Genomic DNA, 16,011 nt, shown 5'->3' with positions numbered 1-16,011 from the left:
TTGTTTGTTTTTTAAATTCTATTATGAATGTTATTGTAGAGGTTCGGGACATCTATCATAATGCAACCACTTTGGCCATGACTGTAAATAAGCCTGCTATACTATACTACTGTAGTTCCTATTTTAGTTTGGTTAGTTTTATAAGTATTGCCTCAGTTATTTCTTTATTTTGTTAAGTTTAGTTTGAATATTTTAGGACTCCGTAGTGGTGCAGAGTTTAAGAAGGCTCTGGATTTGAACCACTGGCTGGCTGTGGGGGCCTTGGATCTTATTTAGGTTCTCTGTGGGTATTCCTGTTTTGTCCCACAATCCCAGGAACCCTTTAGGTTAATTGGTGACTCTAAAATGGCAGCAGGTTGGAACATGCGTTTGAACAATAGTCTGTCTCTGTGTTAGCTTTGCAACGCTGAATTGGACAAGTGTTTAAAGAGGATGGATAGCTTGTTTTTATCTAACAGCTAGTTTTAAGTTTTTGCGATATATAGCTTTAATAACTTTGTCGATGGCCTTCAGAGACAAGACAAGCAACAGTTATTCTCCCAATCACCTCATAATAGAAGTGTGTAGACATCACAATCCAATACAATTCATTAACACAAATCTGAGTTTATTTCCAGTCCCCATATGTCAATTTAATTAATGTATTACTTAACATTTTATAGACGTTTATGCAAGTACATGAAAAAAAATTTGGTTCAGTGATTAAACTTTCTAGTGACAGCTCATCAAGTTACAGCTTATTCATTACAGTGTGCAAATGCATTTAGGGGAAGAAAGATAAACATTTTTTTGTTTGCAGTTCAGGGCTTTTAGTACTTTTGAAGGGCAAACTTCACAGACAATAAATGCCTGTTATTTTAAACTCCTGTGTCCGTTTAGCTTTGGGTCAGCAAGTGTGAATATTGAAATGCTGGCTGAGCCTTGCTGGTTAGTGGTTTTGTTACTGATGATATTTGTTTGTGATTTGAAGTAAATGACCCCTTAAGAGGAAACATGAGAAACAGATTATAACTTCTCTATTTTTTATGCTTTAGTGGCATATTTAAAAATACATATTATAATAGTTACTGGTGTAAATATATGCTAATTTGCTTATTTTCCCAGAGCTGACATCTGAACACCAGATGGCAGATACAAACCTTCAGCATGTAGACTGTCTGAAGGATGGAAGAAGCACTAAAGGGAAGAATCCCCCCAAAATATATATGATAATTTTGCCACAACACTATCCAGCTGCCTTGTCATATATTATATATGTCACAAATTATAAATGACAAAGCTTCTGCATGTGATGTGCCATCAACATGTAGAGAAAGTGGCTGACATCAAGAAAGGACAACACAGAGGCTCTGATAATAGCACCACAAGAAGAACCCCTAAGCACCAGATCCATGGAGGCAAGATTCTACCACAGCCAACTCGACTCAAGTTGCAGACTGTCTTAAAGGTGCATAGAGACTACATGAAAGAAAGCTGTGAAATATAAGCTAGAACTGTGTACACTCAGAGGCATTCAGGTACAGGTACTTCTCATGTTGTTAATCTCTGTCTCTCTTCCACAGCATGTCTTTATCCTGTCTTCCTTCTCTCACCCCAACCGGTCGCAGCAGATGGCCGCCCCTCCCTGAGCCTGGTTCTGCCGGAGGTTTCTTCCTGTTAAAAGGGAGTTTTTCCTTCCCACTGTCGCCAAAGTGCTTGCTCATAGGGGGTCATATGATTGGTGGGTTTTTCTCTGTATCTATGAAGCCCCTTGAGGCGACTTTTGTTGTGATTTGGCGCTATTCAAATAAAATTGAATTGAATTGAATTGAATATGTTCGGGAAGTACCCAAGCCACGATGAGGGTCACCACCAAAGGTGATGTCCTGTAGGACTTCAAGTGGGCATCTTCCTCCTGTATTCGCAGTCGCTCCGTGTTTCCTCCTGGATTGTGGCTCTGCAACCATAAAGTGCTGCTGTGGATCTGCAGATGTGATTTGGTGCTGTATAATTACAACTGAAATGAACTGAATTGAAATCTAAACCTATGGTCTGAAATATGAAAACATTTAATCATTTCCTTTTCATTTGAGCTAAAACGTATCTTTCATAGCTTTATTTTCATGCCATTGTTCTTCCCTGGTTAAGTGAAAGTGTCACCAAACATTGACAACCCTTTGCTCTCAGGGATGTCCACTCTCCACTGTGTATAAACTGCCTGTTTGCTCATGCTTGTTTGTTGATGCTAAATCACACTGTGACTCTGTTGCACCTGAGACTCAAGGAGATCCTGTTACATTTCAGACAGATGATGCAACTTTAATGACTTTGTTAGAGTTTACATTTGTGGTGCTACAGACTGGTGTGGGAGGGTGGGGATGAAGGTGGGTCACAGCATCCAATATTTCAAAGATTTGAATGGGTCTGTGTCTGTATGTGAGTGTGAGTGTGTGTAGATGTGTATGTGTATGGGGCGGGGGTAGGGGTGGCAAGGGGGTGGGGGTTGTTACAAAGCAGGCTTTAAAGTCAACAAGGCAGCTGTGTTTACACAAATGCCTTCAGGAGTGAGGGCCAGTGCTGGGCAGGGGAGTCAGGTGGGGGCTGGAGCAGGAACAACATGTGGTAATAAAGAGGCTCTGACACCCTAACTCCCAAATACAGGGAGGGAAAAAGAAAAAGAGAAAAGATGTTCTAAATTATTGTACTACTCAGCTGTCTGCATCTCCTCTGGGATCTCCCTTACCTCGATGTGTGGAATGAATAATGGCGTACAAATCTGAACAATACAGAGCTCAAATTCTACACTCACGTCTGCACTCTGGAGATCCGGTCCGAACAGCTCCGGTTTTCTTTGTCCCAATAAAATAAGACCTCGTGGATAGTCTTTGTACATAAGAAGCCTAATATCTGTATCACTGTCTGTTAGCACAAGCAGCTACCAAACAAAGTGCGCGGACTCTTTAACAACAAGAAACGCAGAGAGTTCACAGAGATGGGGCTTACTTGAATAGAAAAAAAGATTTTATTTTCACATAATATTATGTTCTTTTGGGGGGATTTAACAAACATTAAAAGGCATTTTATTTTTGCCAGTCTTTTTTTAACCAATCTGAACTGATGAATTGACATGCAGTTAAATGGTAGCAGTGAAAAAAGAATAATGAATAATGTTATTATTATTGCATATGTTGTTGTAGACCACAGAATTAAAGCAACAGTGTAAGGCTTAAAATGTGATTGACTGAGATTTGATTTCATGAGCTCTAAGCCAACTATTGTCCTTGATGTAAATATGTAAAAATTGTGTATGTTTCTGTTCTGTGTCTTGTGTACTGTGTCTTTCTTGCTGCTGTTACACCCAAATTTCCCCTTGTGGGACAATTAATGGATTATTCTATTCTATTCTATTCTATTCTATCAAAAAAAATAAATTAAAAAGACTTGGCACATTTGGTACAACACAGGAATTTTAGGTTTAAATATGTGCTGTTTTATCTTTAACAAAAATTTTATAAATTGCTCTTGTTTTAAATACAACAGAAACAAAATAAATTGTTTCAAAAATGTGAAGGAACAAAAATATTAGTAATGGATCAGTTACATGCCAAGCACTTACATCATTATATATTACTTATTTTTATAATTAGGGTAACTAGTTTAAAGTACAAGGTTCCCCAAATACACTGTAAAATCTAATTAGTTCCCAGAACTCAAAAAACTATGGAAACTCGTTGCCTCAAAAAAAAATTGAGTAAAGCTTAGCTAAAAATGACTAAATTAGGACAACTTATTTATTTTGAGTACTCTGTACAAGCTCATTTGTTCCCAGAACTCAAAAAAAATTGGATCAAGTTTACTTAAGATGACCAAGTTAGGGCAACTTATTCATTTTGAGTACACTGTACAACCTCATTAGTTCATAGGACTCAAAAAAACTAAGGAAACTCGTTGCCTCAAAAAAACTAAGTAAAGCTTACTTAAGATGACTGTTAGGACAACTTATACAGTGCAAGAATAACTTGATATTTCTGACTGTACAATACTAATTGTTTACCTACTGACAAACATTTCAAGTTCAACTAAATGAAAAAACAATTTGTGGTAACCTGAATATGATTAAAAATAATTAACAACACTTTTTGTAATGATGTTAAAATCAACTTTTATTTTCAAATGCAAAAAAGTATAACAGCCAACATACTGGACACTGTTCTGCTGAACAACAAACAATTATATTGCCATCACTGTTATAATCTTACAATGAAACAAAGTCTCAGATGTAATTATTCTGAAAATAAGTTTAGGCTTACCTCAAGTTTGTTTTGTACTTACATTACTTATATGATCAAAATAAAATATATTTATTGTTCTGTCACAAATGCAGTCTCTGATTTAAACAACACATTTCTTTTGCATTCCAACACAGGAGCTGGAATGTTGTATTGTTTTAAGGATGGCTTGTTTCCAGTCCAGGCATTACTGCCTGAATGACTGTCACGGATTGAGGTGATCCAAATGTAAGTGCAGAAGAAAGTCTTTAACTTCCCTTAAGTACAGTGGATGTGGGTTGGAGATGGAATGAGCTTGAACCTGCAGGCGACCATCTTCACTGACCACACCATCTGTGACAGAGGACTCTCTCCTGGTGTCCTGCAAGCAAACAATCATATTTTTTGTGAACTCAATTGACATGAACTCAATTGCTTTCTTAAAACATTTTTTTCTGCATTTGGTATAGAACAGACTCCAATTTAGACAATTTCAGGCTCCCTCCCCACTGGAGAGGTGACATTCAATGTCCCAATTGTCAGTCTGGATAGCCCTGACCACCACGCAACACACAATAATGTTGTGAAAGCATCATTTTAAAAATGGCTATGCAAACATGGCCAATAACTTTCATTCTAATGATGTGCAAAGTGATTTGGGCACAAAACAAATTTTGCTGTTAGAAAACTTGCAGACTTCACTAAATACAGTGTAGACCCTCTAAACTAAGTTTGGGGGATGTGATCTTTCAAGAAATGCAGCCCAAACTGTTGTTGTTTGTTTACTTACACAGCATGTCTTGTAGAATTAACTCGAGTCACCAGCAACAGGATAGTGCAGTCATATCTCAAGTCTAATAACAGAAGACAGGAAAAGATCAGTAAAGAAACAACTTCCCCAAACCAAAGCACAAATAAAACAATAAGTAAAACAGGCTGATCTAAAGTATGATTAAAGTTCAGCCTCATTAATATAAATGTCACTGACAGTTGCTAATATATTGGAAAACCAAAATACTTACTGATGTCTTTCTGTCCAACAGCAGGAGTGCTGGTCCCGAGCCTCAAAGACAGTAAGAAGCAAGCAGAGGGAGAAAAAAATGAAAAAAAAATGAAACTGATTTGATCCTTAATGGCTGTGCAATCATTGTAACATATAGTTTGCTTATGTTGTTAAATAAAGTCTAGATTTGACATTAGATATAGATGCCACAGATGTTCAAAAGCTGCCACAAAGCATGAAAAAAATGGACGTCTCCGAAAACGTCGAAGCATTTTTGCAAATATGTGATGTCTTGATAAATCGAGCAGATATTTGAACTTTACACAGCTACATTCTTGCCTGAAAATATTTGAAAAGTTTATTTTGTGACCCAGTTTTTTAGCCGCGCTCCTCCGCCATTGCTGCGCTTTCAAGTACACAGGCTCCGACAACCACGGCCGACAAATGCGATCCTCCTTTTCCCCAGGCTACCCTTTCTGGGTCACAAAATAACCTTTTAAGATATTTTCAGGCGAGGATGTAGCTGTGGTGTGATATTGGTGGTGGTCAGAGGGCCCGGTGACGCCAGTGTCAGGCAGCCTCGCCTCTGTCACTGCGCCCCAGGGCAGCTGTGGCTACAATGTAGCTTGCCATCGCCAGTGTGTGAATGTGTGTGTGAATGGGTGAATGACTGAATGTAGTGTGAAGCGCTTTGGGGTCCTTAGGGACTAGAAAAGCGCTATACAAATGCAGGCCATTTACCATATAATTTATCAAAATATCACATATTTGCAAAAGTGCTTCCACGTTTTTGGAGAGCTCTGTTATCCACCATATAGCTGACCGGGAGGTCAAGGCTTGAGTCCGCGAGCACAGCTAACTCCTGGCGTATCGTTTTCAACCCCCCTGCGGCCTTTTGCTACTCAGGTTAAACATGATGTATATAATACGGATGCAACGATACTCGTATCGATATTGAACCGTTCGATACAGTGCTTTCGGTTCGGTACGCATATGTATCAAACAATACAAAATTTTTAATTTATTTTATCAACTTTTCTTCTGACGATGCTGTCTGTGTTGAGAGCTCAGTGGATCTGCGTTTGACTACTCCACCTAGGCTGCACTGTCGAGCGCAGCGCAAGCTAGCAAGACAGAAGCTAAGCTCGTTGCAACATGGCAAATTGAACCTCCCCCACCCTCATTCAGATCTGGCCTTTGGAACTATTTTGGTCTTCATGTGAAGTATGACCCTGAAGGTAAGCGCGTCATGGACAAAAGTAAAACAGTATGTCGGATGTGCCACGCAATGCTCAATTACATGGGTGGGAACTAGTGCGTTAGCGCAGTTTGCTCGTTAACGTGTTGATGCCGTCCAGCCCCACGCACGCGGCAATCCGCGGTAGCTCGTTAGCGGAGATTTGCTGTGTTGTGGCGTTAACGTCATTTCAGATTAACACTGACAGCACTAGTGGGAACAAAATGAATATGACTGCACATTTACGCCGACATCATCCTAGTGCAAAGACAAGTGGAAGCAGACAAAAACAATAAGCACGCATGCTACAAACTTTACCCGAGTCATTTAGACAGCCGTTAGCACATGATTCTCCTTATGGGGACCTGATATGTTTAATATGCTGCTGAGAATAAACCCCAGAAGAAGTGTATAGTATAGCTTTTATTTTGGAAAGAGCCTTTCTCTGTAATAAACTGTCTTTTCCAAAGATGAGTGATTTCTTGATCAGATAGATTAATTTTTTTATTACTTTGTTGTTTCAGCAACATTAAATTTAAAAACTGTACGTTTGAGTTAAAATATCTATTTATAATTTTAACAAATGACATTAAAAAAGCATGAACATTTTTTTGTATTGAAAAAAATATCGAACCCTGACACCAAAGTATCGAACCGAACCGTGAATTTTGTGTATCGTTACACCCCTATAGTTAGTTAGTTATGGCTATGGATTGAAAATACCCCCCACACCTAACGGCTGCACTGCCCGTTGTCTGGGCTCTTATCTCACTTTTTTATTTCAAACAATCAACAGAATTATATAAGGTTTTTAAGGCTGTGGTGTTAATTTTTAAATAACATAAGCCCAGCGGCAGCAGCAACGCTAGGCTAACACTAACTAGCTAGCAAGATTATAAACCTGGTGCTAAACGAAGAGAAGCCACAAAATCAGTTTGAATGAGAGTAAACATTTACTCACCAAGTCAGTGTATCAGGTAAAGATCCACAGCAATGACAACAATAATATCTTGAGCTGACGCTTCTCCAGGTTTGCTCAACATATTCCATAACAAATGCTGGCACCATGAACATGATCTGATCCGCGAGGGAGGAGGACGGTAGTGACGTGACATTTTCAAAACACATCTTTCATCCTTCCGCACTGAGAAGCAAAACTTCCAGCTCACTTAGTTTTTCTAAGTTAAGACAACTCAAATAAATTGAGTTTATCAGCGTTTTGCATAAATAGTACTGGTAACTTATTTAAATCGAGTTCTAATAACAAATTGATAAAAATTGAGTTCAGCCTATTGAGTATTTTTACTTAAGCACAATATTACATTTTACAGTGATAGATGCTTACATCATAAGCAACAACTAAACTTCAAAATAGATAACATTTGATATACTTGGCCATTTCTCTCCATTTAAAATATAACTTTAAACAAATAGCTTTAATAAAACGTCACCTAAATTTAATTAAATAACTAATAAAGATAATAACTAATTATCTTCCTATTCCATTAACTGGCATTTTAATACACTCAAGCTAAAGAAGCCGCTCCAGTTTCGACATGTTGATGGTGCTGGAGGGCTGACATTAAACAAAATAGATAGATGGCTCCCAATAAGTCTGTCACTGTTATGGGATGCAGATCTTTTATTGCATTAACTGGAAGAACAGTAAGAAATAAATAATACATTTGTGAAGCTTTTTAATGGAAGACCACCCGTTGCTTTTACTTTTATCTTTTCCAGAAACAAAGTCTTTATCTGCATGCATTGTGTAATGCTTACTTCAACAGCTGGATTAAAATCTACTATCAAAATGAGCAGTAAATATTTATTCCTGTCAAATGTTTCTAATAGGTAAGGACCACCAGAAAAACACATTAATGTGGAGAGGTTAATGAAACACCACATGAGACATGTCTTAAAAGAAAAAAAAACACTACATTCTTTGTCAAACCAAATGGAGCATAACACACCATAAAATTCACCGTACAAGAATTGAGAGGACCATCTGTTGTTTGAAAGATGCTGGCTGTAAAACTGTTAGCGCTTTCCTTTCCTGAGAGAGACAACAAACCCAGAGAATAGCCTGCACCCTCATTAAATCACAGTTATACTTTGTCCAACTAACTACATGTACACCATGAAGAAAAGAAAAAAAAGTCCTGCTCTTTTTAGACACTTACATATCTGCCTGTAGTCAGGCTGTGTGTGAGACCTTTATAGCTGCAAAGAGGAGTAAAGCCTGAAACTCTGTCATGAAAAGACAGTTGACAGTTATTCAATAAGATGACAGCGAGGGGTGGTAAAGATTTTACCGGGAAGGGATTTTCACTGAGGGCAGGGCACATAAATCTGGACAAACAGGCACCCGGCCTGTTCGAGTGACACAAATCGCCGCCTCGTTAGGATCAATAAAGTAAAACACAATGCTGCAAAAGCACAAGTGCAAACTGTGAGGCTCCAGAGGATTCAATAGATTCAAAGAATGCGTGGGAATGGGGAGCTCAGGTTAGAGGAGAGCTTCAATCCCACCAACTCTGCCACAAAATTGAAAGGGAGAGAGCAATTGACCCATGAACTGGGCTGAAAGAGGAATCGCTTGTTCTCGTAATGACTGCCTTCCACATCGGCAGAGAACTGGCAGATATGTGGCTTGCAGTTGGGCAACTGTGCTGAAAGAGACGACGAATAGAAGAGAGGTTTGTCCAGCTCCTACTGGTCTCCAGCTGGTGCACAGAATGATGATCAACCTCTTCTACACTCACCGCAGCCCCCCTTCCCTATCCAAACAAGTGCTATCAGATCAACACAAACACGGCTGCATCTTGTAAAACTGAATCTGAGACAAATTAGCCAGCTCATTAGGCAGCTGAGGTGAGTTTCCTGAATGAATTGCTGGGTTGGGAGGGTTTATTCAGCCTCTTGTTTATTTACAGAGAACAGCCCGCTCATTTGCATTCTCAGCTCCAAGTACAGGAAGACTGAAGTGGGTGCTTATGTCTTCTGTGATAGGAGAGCTTATCCGGCTCTTTGGGGAGCATCTGTGGGACACTGTGTTCCAAAACATTCCTCGCTACCCGATGCAGATCGCCTCAGCTCCAGACCCAACTCGTGCTTATGCAGGTGGAGCAAAAAGGAAAAACAGAACCTTCCAGTTTGGTTTACGGAGTCCAAGAACTATTGAAACATCTCCAAGTTTCAATTTGACTTTTCTTTAAAAAACACTATTCTATTTCCACTTCCAGAGTAATTCTCCTTTCTAATGTGGGTATTTAAAATTGAATTAAAGAGTTCAACCTTCAACAGTGTCACCGTGCTCTTGATAAGGAGCATTAATTCCTTTTCATGACCCCACAACATTCCCTCACTCGTGCAAACGACTCCCAACCCATGTGTTATTCATCCCTGGTTGTTCCAGTTGAGAGGACAAATAGGAACGACTTGCCTGTGCTGCCTTTAACACTAATACCACCCCTGAGTATCTGCTGTGGAATTGTGTTCCTTCTTGGTGACAGCCCCTTCAAAATGTCTCTTTGATGGTCAGATATCTGTCTCCAAAATCCCATCCCCGCTCACACACAGATTTCTCCTGGTTCAAATCTATCTGATGGCATATTTTCATGGAACTCTCTCTCTTACCAGCAGGTCTTTCAAGGGGGCGGCATGACTGAGAATCTGATGGCCTGAGGATATTTTTAGAGCTGCGAAAATAGAAAACTACCAGGGAGGCCTGAGTAAGAAAGGTTGGAAGCTGACAGTTGAAATGCCCATGAACGGCTGCAAAAATGTTTATGGTCTCAGACACGTTAGGGAGTCACATTAGATAAAGGAGGAATCCATCACAGAGCCATAATTTCTGTGTTTCAGTAAAAGCCTATGAATTTTAAAACAATTGTAAAAATATATACAGCTCTCCTGGAGAATGGAATAATTTATTGGAAAGGTGGTGAAATGGACTTTCCATGTAGTGTAAATACATCCATGTATGATACCAGTGGAAAGCCTAAAAAAGCAAAACTACTTAGCACTGTTGATAACATAATACTTTTTTAAAAAATTATTATTATTCCAACTGAAGCTGATGACAACTTTTAAGTTTTCCATTATTATGTCTCAGCCGGGTTTTAATGCAGCCTGCTGGTAAAGCAGAAGCTTGACACTATTCAGGAATGTCCCTGACAAAGACGTCAGCGTTTGACAGTTTAACCAAGACAGAGGATGAGGAGAAAAGAATATATCAGCCAGTGCAAATATTGACCTGTTACAATGATTGCAAAGTAGTTGCACAATTCAGATTGACAATGACAGCCTCTAATCTGCTCATTTCACTAACCTCCCCCACCCCTTGTTAAATTCTTTCTCTGCATAGTGAAGTCAAAGCTATTCTGATGCTCATTGTAAATTCTAACTTTGATTTCAAATTCAAACGAATGTCTGGATGAGCTCTACCATTATGTTCATTTATTATGTTTTGACTAACTTGAAGAAACTTTGCATCTCCATATGTGTATATATATATATATATATATATATATATATATATATATATATATATATATATATATATATGTATGTATGTATGTATGTATGTATGTATGTATATGCCAAATCACTTGTATTTATATTGTAAGATAGACCCTACAATAATATACAGACATATATATGGTCAGACAGGCAGGTTTTGTTTTGTGTACATTCTCTGCAGCTCTGCTTTGGTGAAACCTAAAGACTGGAATGCACTGTGTATTCACTGGTTTGTTTGCTTGTAGATATGACTGGCCACGGAGAGGACAGAATGTCAGACTCTCTGGGGGAGAGCCTCCAAGAATAATTCGGAAAAGATGGTTAGATTTCACTCAAGATAAGTTGAAAGGGAAGAAGAGGTCAGGGGTCAGGGAGGATGTATAATCAATTAAAGGGGAATTACAAACGTTACACTTATTTGCAAACAGTATAAGTTCCCTGATTGAATCTGGCAGCTGGAGAATGCCTTCTAGTGAGGAGGCATGTGCCTTTTATTTGAACTAAATATGAGTACTGAATATGAACAGCGTTGCTTCACAAAGAGCAATGGATATGTGACGAGGATAAAATTGCACATTTTAATTGAATGTTGGGTCTGCTATGCAGCACACTGCCCCTTTCAATTGCTCACACATGACTTATGAGTCACAGTTTTCAATAGGTTCGTTTTGCACGTTTAAATTGCTTCTTTTGTTGTGTGTCCTCCGTTTGCTCCAAGCTAGCCACTCCAGCCTATCAAGTTAAATATTAATTGCGTTCCTCGGGAGGATCGTCTGTCAGGCTGAAATCAAACACTGGTCACAACAAAAAAGTGCCTTTTCTGCACTGCCTTTGTTTTCTTTCAAGCATTTTTTAAACAGCGCCGCACGAGGAGCATATGTGTGGGATGATATAATGAGAAGGTTTTTTCACAGGGTAGAATTTGAGACTAGTGAAATTCTGAAAATAAGTTTCCACTAACAGCTATTTTACTGCAGACGAGAACACATGATGGGTATTGTTCCTTTGTTTTTGTGTCCTCGGAAGTGAAATGGAGGATAAAGAAGAGGATTAATGAGAAATCTGTATTAGTATATAACTGTAAACATTATAATTAATGTAACTACTATTTATTCCTATATTTGGGCATTTTATTACAGTAGCTGAAAAAGCAATATATTATTCATTTATTAAAATAAGTATTATAGAGTATGTTTTATATCAGAGTTATTACATGTGGTATAAAAGACAGAGTCAACATGATAAAATGTTCCAGTAAACCTGCTTTAAACTTTATTTCAGCCTTGGTGGGATTTTTGTGCAGTTTCCTTTTAGCCTATGTGGGAGATTGCAGGGTCAAGAAGGTCAAGGAGTTTGTGATATCACTGGGATGAAATGTGCATAATGAAACCTCTGCTACCAGGGTGGCCTAGTAAACACATGGTGACACACAAATGCACTCACGCATGTACTTGCACACACACACACACACACACACACACACACACACACACACACACACACAGGGAATGAAGGAGACAGAAACATATCTATAGTAATACACCTACATAATACAGCTATACATATAACACTTGTATATTTTTTTCTGAATTCGGTGAAAAACATGTTGTATTGGGATTTTGTAGTTAGTGATATAGTGACATAGCGATGTTGATTTTTAAAAATATGCACACGATGATCAGACATTTAGAGTTTTAAACTGAATAATAGACTGACATTAATTTATGCTAACTAACTAATAGCAGACCTAATAACTCAGTGGAACATAAGGAGACTAAAAATAGGTTTAAGGTGGTGATTTATGCACTGCCCCTGGTTCCAACAATCAGTTTTCTATTAAGAAATTAAAGATAAACTCTCCACTTTCACTCTCTATCTCCCAACCAGAACTCAGTGGTTCTTCATTGTTCCACTAGCTCAGAGGTCGGCAACCTGCGGCTCCGGAGCCGCATGCGGCTCTTTAGTCCTTATAGTGTGACTCCGCGTGGTTTGGGAAAATAAATTAGAAGTATTTAGCTGAAGTGTATTTTATTTATTAGTTAGTTCTTTTTTAACTTGTAGTTCTAAATTGGAAGATTATTGTGATATTGAAATATTAAAAAAAATTACATTCTATTATTTTTTCATCGCTCAAAATAAGTTTCACACTCGCGGAAGCCGGTATACCCGCCGAAACGCCGAGCATTTATCGAGACTTTCAACCCCAGGTAGGCCAATTATGGATCTTCGGATCCACATTATGTCAGCCGCTATTCTCCACCGCTCGCGCCTCACAGATGACAGCTTACAGTCCTGCGTAAAGATGAAGTGACTTCGTACAGCCCTGATTTGCAGACACTGTGCGCAGAGGTTCAGGAGCAGAAGTCCCATTGTACTACGGTAGACCCGACGATGTTTGCATGAACATGCTTTTCACACATGGTTGCTGTAGGCATACAGCCGGCTGTAGCTTTGCAGCTCACAGCCCGACACACACCAACACAACAGCATAGATGGCACAGACGTTAAGGCGGCGAGGCGTGATTACGGGTGCCGCTCAGGTGCGTCCGCCTCCCCTGCAGCGGCGCTGCAGACCACGCCCCGCCACACACATTAACCAGGTAAAATACATATTTAGGCAGAATATTGCGAATATCTATTTTTCATTTTTCAGCAGCATAGTGCTTTTTTCCAATTATTTTTTAAAAGTCAGGTCAAGGCTCCAAAAGCCCAAAGGCGATATAAGGGTGGCGGCTCACAACAGTTTTTGTTTGCTACATGGATCGTTTGTTCAGCTGGGTGTCTTTCCTTTTGTTATATTTCTTTAAGAGTTCAAAATGTGTTAATTACATAAATAAAATGTTATTTTATCTGTAGCACTTCATGGATTTCATAAGCAACACACCTTAGTTGTTCACACAAAGCATAAAGGTAAAAAACAATATATACAGTGTTATCTTCATTTTAGATGTCAAAAAGTTTTTGCGGCTCCCAGTGTTTTCTTTTGCGTGGAAACCGGGTCCAAATGGCTCTTTGGGTGTTAAAGGTTGCTGACCCCTGGCCTAGCTACACAGAAATGGGAAATTCTAGCTGTTAGCTGTGACGCTCTGTACTGGCACAAGATGACACTAAACATGTTCTAAAAACGCTTATTTCTTAAATGCACTTTCACTGACGATGTTAAATTGATGTCAGTTTTAGCTATATGTGTAGTGTTTCATGTCCACTTTAAGCCTGAATATGGATTGGACACAAAAGGCTAAGGAGCAAAGGAACAAGCTATTGTGAAATGACAAACAACAGGATAACACTAATCTGAGACTGATCGAGTTCCAGACTGGCTGATTTTTTATACTGACTGTACATGTCAGTAGTAGGTAATTATAAGATGAGTGTGTCACGTGGATCTCCACAGGGCTCCAGTGTTGCATTTCACCCACACTATGGTTGTATATTCTGAGGACAGAACAATAAGGTGGGCTTGTCAAAAAGCACATGTCCATCTGGCATACCAGGGTATGAGGGGGGCATACCAAAGCTTCCTGAACCTGAGCCTCTTGCTGGTCGATTGAGAAAACTTCAGTGTCGTTCATGCTTCACCGACTTTCTGTCTGCTTCCTCAAGAGTCATTCTGTGATTGAGTGTGGCTGGAAGAGGAAAAACTACGTGCATGTCTGGGCCACAAGAAACATGAAAGTTTGCACTCAGGGTTGTGTTCTTGTTTCAAACCTGATACTGTTGATGTGCTACTTGGTGATTTCAGCCATTCCATTCCCTGTCTGCCTGTCCCCCCTGTACCTGCCTACACATGTCAAACTCTGACTTGGGAAGCATATGTTTATGTTTCTCCTAAATCCCTTCATCCAAGCAAAGAGAAAATAGATCAGCTTTGGCTGCCCCGCACCAGTTTTGTTTTACACTGGCTAAACAGGTAATGCAAACATATATTTACGTAAATTAAAAAAAAAAAAACAACAGAATTATTGTTTGACAACAGAGAGGATAAATCACTGTTTTCCAAAATGACAGCACAGTTTGAGGCTTGTCTGATATATAAACTATGTAACATATTCAAGCTTGTATTGTATTGGCTGTTATTTTCTTTCCAAATCTAAGCACTGAAATTTCCCCAGAAACATTTATACCTTTAAAATATAAGAATTACAAAGAGGATACTCAACCACGTAAACTCTAAAAGCCTTGGTTTATCACGCCACATGTATCAAGAGCCTGGAAGCTCTTGCTAACAATTTGCATCACTGACAGCTCTATTGTTTGTTTGAACTGCCTGTTTTCTCCCTTCATCCATTTCATCACCTGGCAGAGAGTCGGCACATGAAAAGACAGCATATTTGTGTTAAATTACACTGTAGTAGAAAAGCCTGTCACGGCTCTTCATCAAATCAATCACCAGTGTGACTGAAGTTAGTGGGTGCACATGCTGCTTTCTCTGTGGGTTAATTTATAGTGTAAGAATCCTCACTGATGTGTCTTTGAGCATTGATCTGCTCTGGGGAGCCCACCAGAGCAACCCTGACCTGTGACCTCTCCCGTGGAAGGGAAAGGAACATTTCCTCCTAGGACTTAGCAATGAATCATACCACACCATTAAACAGTCATTTACCTTGACATTATAAGCCTGTATGTCTTCTGACCATGTGCCAGTTATGCTTTGCTTCCTTGACAATTGGTAATTCCTTCAGGCAAGAAATGCAAACATATTAACATCCACCAAATGCCTGGTTATGGTAATGCTGACATCTACTCCTTGATATAGAATTTTAAGGTATTTGACATAGGAAACGCTGGCCTCATCATGTAAGTTATTAAAGGATCAGTTTGGTGCAATAAACAAATATTAATTTTATTTTCATAGCTTTCCCATCTGTCAAGAGCAGAAATTCACTTCATCTTCAAAAACAACTAAACATGAACATTAACCTATCAGTTAGTCTTCAGCTTTTTGTGGAAGCTAGAACTGAGGGCCAAGACACTACATCACACTCCCTGAACTCGAGTCCTGG

At 39.1% G+C, this 16,011-nt stretch overlaps 1 long non-coding RNA gene across 1 annotated transcript; it reads right to left on the bottom strand.

Moving 5' to 3' along the window:
• Positions 1 to 5,082: 5,082 nt before the first annotated feature.
• LOC146502713 (uncharacterized) lies at positions 5,083 to 7,706 on the bottom strand. Its single transcript, XR_014869217.1, has 2 exons — positions 7,449 to 7,706; positions 5,083 to 5,310 (listed from the first exon to the last, which is right to left on the bottom strand). It is a non-coding gene; the product is annotated as an uncharacterized LOC146502713 (long non-coding RNA).
• Between the last annotated feature and the right edge of the window lie 8,305 nt (positions 7,707 to 16,011).

Source organism: Neolamprologus multifasciatus, chromosome 15 (genome assembly GCF_963576455.1).
Source record: "Neolamprologus multifasciatus chromosome 15, fNeoMul1.2, whole genome shotgun sequence".
NCBI classification, from domain to species: Eukaryota; Metazoa; Chordata; class Actinopteri; order Cichliformes; family Cichlidae; genus Neolamprologus; species Neolamprologus multifasciatus.
The sequence above is the reverse complement of the archived record's forward strand: the minus strand, read 5'-3'. Positions and strand labels throughout refer to the sequence as shown.